Raw genomic sequence first — 6,000 nt, 5'->3', positions numbered from 1 at the left:
GGGGGGGGGGGGCACTTTAACTAAAGTTTGTTCAATGATTAACTGACTCTGCTCCAATGCTTGCTAATTAGCACGTGTCAAAGCTGGTGTCTGGCATACGTGTAGAAGCTCTAACTGTCCAAAGCCAAAAGATGTGCTGGGAAAGTGATGTGATCAAACCAGCTGGGCGAACAATTAAAAAAGAAAACCAACATTCATTCACTGCTATTTTTTTTACATGCAAGTTACCCTTGAGCAGAGAATGATTTTCTCTAATTTTTTTAGTTGAAATTAACTGAATTGTTCTTACACGGGATTCCTGGCTGATAGCCTGTTTACAAGCACTTTATTCAGAGTATAATATTGCAAGTTAGAGATGTTTGACAGTATACAGATGTTACACACAGTTTTGATTCCCTGATCAGGTAGGTCTGTAACCTACGCTGGTTAATTATTATCATTGTAGAAGGATTCTAAGCTTCCTATAGGTACTGTCTAATGAGAGGTTTCCCATACATTTAAAATTAGACAGATACTCATAAAAATGTCTGTGAAGTTCTGAAGGTTGCAAATTTAAAAGCTAATGAAATGCCAGACAACACTGTGTTACACTTGGAAACAAAAGCTTTTGTACTCAAATTTATGAATTCAATATTTACTTTCTGATATTTTCCAGTTTGCTTAAAAGTCATTATCTCCACAAACATACCCACAAATAAGCTTGCTTTAGAAGGTCTAAAAGAAGGAAACAAGAGGCGCGCACACATTCCTGAAGCCAATTAACAATCCAGATTCACAGAAATTGCTTTGTGACATCCACTTCGTTTTAGCCATTACTTTGGCCACTACTCTGCATGCACGATTCCAAGACTTTGAACTGCAGCAGGAGCAAATTGCTGCACCTTGTGGCTGCCATTCAAATACATGCAATCCTCAAAGAGGCTTTTTGTCAAGAACCTAGAGCTGGATTTAATGAGGCTGGACAAATGTTAATAACTAATGTTTGTGGTTTCATGCTAAAGCAGCCAGATATTCCAGAGCTTTTAATCTGACAGGAAGGACACCTCTCACCCCACTATCAAATAGTATACAACTGGCCAGGTGCAATGGGTGATTTTGTTCCTCGACTTCTGAACCAGCATGGTATAATAAATATCCTTGTGTTCCAAATATAACACTGTACAAGACGTGTCAGGGCCCATACCCCAGACATTAAAGGCACCTTCCCATGACTCCCTAAGCCACCAACAAGTAAGAAACATTTCAAATTAAATAAAAAAAAAAAAAAAAATCACAAGTACTTTCATTGTGCAGCTCCAGGTAATGTTCCTCTGAACACTTCCAACACCAATCTGGATGGTAAATACCTGGTGCCAAATGAGCTGTTTGCCAGTAAGTAATTTGTATAAATGATATAAACACACGAGGCTTCTTGCTTACCTTGAGCACAACCATTTTACCACACAACACAAAAATCTTCAGTCTTAAATCAAACGAAATTTTAGAACCCAAAGTGTACACAAACAGCCATAGAAAATTCAAAATGACAGATAGCATTGGACATTTGTGAGGGGCCTACAAAATCCTACGGCAAAGGCAGGCTTTCCAGCAGTGTGGTTTCCTTGTTCAGTATTTATTATAGTTATGCCTGCCTCAGAATAAGAACTATAAAAGGGATTAGGCAGCAAGGTAATATCATTTCAGCTCTGATTCAGTAACTGTTTATTTTGCTGAAATGTTTTTGCTGCAGAAAGTTGCCAAGTACTCAGCAAGTCACATACTCCACCAGTGTTACGGGAAGGAGCTATTTTTCCTTTTTTTAGTGGAAGGATCAGTGTATAAAGCTTGTTACTACCTCAAGACCCTTGCCCTAATGACAAGGAGCACTAGCATCACTTTACGATAGATGGATGTAAGTTACCTATATTAAGCTATTAACCCCTTACTGTTCTCAGAATATGTACTTATCTTGACAGAAAATCCACATATCTAAATGCAAATTAGATACATGAAAAAAAGATGTTTTGTGGATAACTCTGAAGGCCACTCAGCTCCAGAAGGGTTAAAAAATAGACCATGTGGAGAAGGGCAGTGGAGGGCTCAGATGGAAGGCAGGCAGCCCTCTCTCCATGTTCCACTAGTTTCCCAAATTGCAGTACACAAACCCCTGGGGGCATGCAAGACATCTCTGGGAGATATACGGGAGAAATTGTGTAATGGCAGATTTAATTTTCATTTAAGGGACATTTAAGGGATTAAATAATGGTCATTTAAGGGGTTAAAATATAAAATGTATGCTGGTAGGGGTACACGGGCAGCTGGTAAATCTGGAAGGGGATATGCAATAAGAAAAAGTTTGGGAACCTCAGCACTAGACCACTTGGGATCTACAAGGAATGCTGGGTCCCCAACACCCTATGCTCTCAACTGCACAAAGATCAGACTGGAGAGACAGGAGCAGTTATCCAGGTATCCAGTCACATCTGCTTCTGGCCTCAGTCTCCTTCCTTCAGCTCACCATTCTCCTTATTCCTTTGTTCTCCCAAACTAACTCCTTCCTTTCCATTGTCCTTGTTAACACTCCTGCCCCATTAGTTACATTTTTGTTTATCAGGAGGATACTAATGCCATAAACCAGTATTCCAACTTTTTCCAGTCCAAGGCACACTTACATTAAAATTTTTCTACACTTGTTAAAGCATTCCCCATCCTCATACTTATTGTAGCTCATTGCCATGGCAAAATTCTGCGGCACACCTGTTAATTTCTGATGGCACACTTTTGTGCTGTGGTACACTGGTTGGGAAACTGCCATAAACCCCCAGTCCCTGGTCATCTGGCTTATGTACTCCTTTTCCAGCACTTGTTATGGGACAGACTCTTATGTACATCTGGACAGCACCCAGCACATTCTGAGAGACTGCACAGCAGACTGTAAAGCAAGTCGGTCTCATGAATGTCCTTTGTAATGAAGTCTCCATCACAGAAGCCATGACTATTAGGACTAATGGGCAACTGTGCTGCCAGACTTTTGACAATAATGGCCAAATAGGCCAAAGAAACTCAACTCCTATTCCATTCTTAGAAAAGGCAACCCCTTCAGATGAGTGCCGAGGCAAATCGCTGGAGGAGTTTATGCAGTATGGACTGCATCTATCCTGTGGACAGACGGTAGTGTGCGGCACTGTCAATCCAACATCTTTCATCAATACTAAGTACTTTTTAGCTTCAGTTTACTTCCCCTGCTCCTTCCCATGGAAAGTTAGTCTTACTAGCAGACCTACAACATTCAACTGTTTTGAAATAATTGTCCTTTTTAAAAAGGCAGCCTACAATAACATTTTCTACATATTACTAAGAAACCAATCCATGAAATTACAGTACTTTGGCACTGGGCAAATGAACACTGCTTTCAGCTGCACTGAAGCTCCTTATAAAGGCTTCCATTCTACATGCAGTGCACTAAAACCAGATTTGTGGCACCAAAAACAGCTCTATTAGAAGAGTGCACAGAGTTTTAAACTAACACAAATCATCGAGTTCAGGGTTTAAGGAGGCCATTCCTGCCTGACCACCTTAAATATTTGTGGTTAGATCTGGCAGCTTCTTTGAAACCAAACACACACACTTACATTCTCAGGGCAAGCCTGCTGTCTGTAACTGCATACCACTTTGGGAATGGGGAAATCAGGCAAGCGTAACTGCATAATTAGTCTAACATACAATCAACCTTTTCATTTCAACGTTTCTGCTGAAAACCCCTGCTACTCCCCTGAGCTCTGTGCCATCTTAAACATGCCCACTCAGGAAGGAGACGTGAAAGATGATAGCACTGTGTTGATGAGATTTCACTTCCGAGTTACTTTGTCATGACACTACATCACAAGATATTGTGGCATGTCGCACAGAAGCTCTGTTGTACTCTGTACCATTCCTGTGCAATACTGGAAGCCAGACTGTGTCAGCGCTCTATTAGGATTTGCAGGAGACTTCAACTACTTCTGAATTTCCTCTTGGTACAAAATTTGGGTCTATATACTTGAATCCTACACAGAACTCTGCAAGTGCTAGAGTACAAATGCCTGTTTTTTGTAAAAAGCAGGCTTATAAAAAAAAAAAAAATCACTGACTTCCTCTAGCACCTCTATTTTCAACACATTGTCATCTGTACTCCTAGGAAAAGAAAATTGAAACAATTCCAAGATTTATCAACATCTTAAGAATGCAAGCAAGATGTTCTTAAACTACAAGAATGTTCCTCTGTCTACATGGAATCACAAAGACTTTAAAATGTTAGTTGGTTGTGTACAAGATATTTTATTCATTATTCATATTTGTTTCAACAAAATATCCTTGTGTCCCCAAAAGGATGGGGAATGCAGGACTTTTCTAATTTAATTGCTGGAAGTAAAGCTGCATGCGTGGAAGTGATTTACAGGGTTAGTTTGGTTCCTTTTAATGCCTTGTAAAACTCAGTATTATAAAAAATACAATGAGCAAAAACTGGGATCAATGAGAAGTCTTTCCTTTCCATGTCTGCTACCATCAAAGTGCAGGCCAGTGCTACGGACAGGGTACCAGGAAATGAAGCACACGGAAAAAAAAAAAAAATCAAACTGCTCTGAGCTCATAGTCCTGAGCCAAGTGAAACTAGTAGTAACAAGTAGCTAACCAAGCTGCAAGTCATTTCATGCTAGATTAAAAAAATCACATTATCAATCATTTACCAATTAATATACAAAATGACAAACAGAAGATTTCAAATTTATTGTTGGATTGTGTGCATTGATTCATACATTGTAAGGCTGGAAAGGACCTCAGAAGATCATTGGGTCCAGCCCCCCACACCAAGCAGGAAAGATAACTGGGGGTCAGGTGACCCCAGTGAGGTGACTGTCCAGTCTCCTCTTGAAGATTTCCAGGGTAGGTGATTGCACCACCTCTAGAGGGAGCTTATTCACAGTCAGGGTGTCCAGACTGTGGAAGAAGTTTTTCCCTAATATTCAGCGTGAAATCGATCATCCAGGAGTTTGTGGCGATGTGTAGACAGGAAGAATGCTAGACAGGTGCTAAAGGAAGAGTCAGTGATTGTGTAGACAGGAAGAATTTTTAATAGAAAAATTATTGTAAAAACCCCCTCAAAGTTTAGTAGGGAAACTAAGTAAACACTACCAGAAGGCACGCCACCTCTAAAATTGATTAGCTGTTAGTTTGATTTCATCCATTAATTATTTTTAATAAGCTGCGCTAACTTAACTTGACATGAAAATGATTTTCTAGAGAAAGGAAGAGGTCCATAAAGCAAATAATGACACCCCCAAAAAACCCAACTTTCCCTTAGTCAAAATGCTGGGGGAGGCTTGGGAGTTTGTAAAGTATTACAGATCACAAGTGCTTTCCTATAACCTTTTACTTAAAGCATCCACAGTGGCTTAAAAGACTTCCACTGAAGTTAATGAGCCTTACATGTGTTAGTAATGGTAGCCAGATGACCACATAATAAAGCCACTTATGTGTATTGTCTTTGTATGACCATTTTCAAAAAGACTGGCCACTTCAGCAAAATAAAACTGTTGTGGACAGAGGAAATGTATGGAGCCTTTTTTTCTCTAACAATGGTTATATAAATCCCAAGGTCTTGGTTCAGTAAAGCACTCAAATGCATATTACTGTATACAACCAAGATGCTCTACTGATGTCAAGAAGCCTGTGCATTTAAGTATTTTACTGAATTAGGATCTAGGAAAATAAATTCCCTTTCCACTTACATCTGAGGCTAAACTGTCCTAAACACGCTCATTCAACTTCAGTGACACCCTGAAGTACCTCAGTGTTGCTTTACATTAAAGTTCTCTTTACCTTAAAGATTTTAAGAGGTTTTTTCTGCAAAGTTTAAACTGCAAAAAAAAAAAAAAAAAAAAAAAAAATCTCTCTCTAAAATATATTTTCCAATTATAAGCAAAACAAACTAGGATAGGGGAAAACTGGAACATACATAGGAAGAATCCATCAGGACAACCC

General features: G+C 39.4%; 1 protein-coding gene across 4 annotated transcripts in view; it reads right to left on the bottom strand.

Annotated features, from left to right (window-relative positions):
- MAP3K3 (mitogen-activated protein kinase kinase kinase 3) overlaps positions 1–6,000 on the bottom strand; it is a 75,615-nt gene that overhangs the window by 33,661 nt on the left and 35,954 nt on the right. The window lies entirely within an intron of this gene.

The sequence above is a fragment of the Alligator sinensis genome, unplaced genomic scaffold (assembly GCF_000455745.1).
Source record: "Alligator sinensis unplaced genomic scaffold, ASM45574v1 scaffold444_1, whole genome shotgun sequence".
NCBI classification, from domain to species: domain Eukaryota; kingdom Metazoa; phylum Chordata; order Crocodylia; family Alligatoridae; genus Alligator; species Alligator sinensis.
This window is presented reverse-complemented; position numbering and strand designations above follow the sequence as displayed.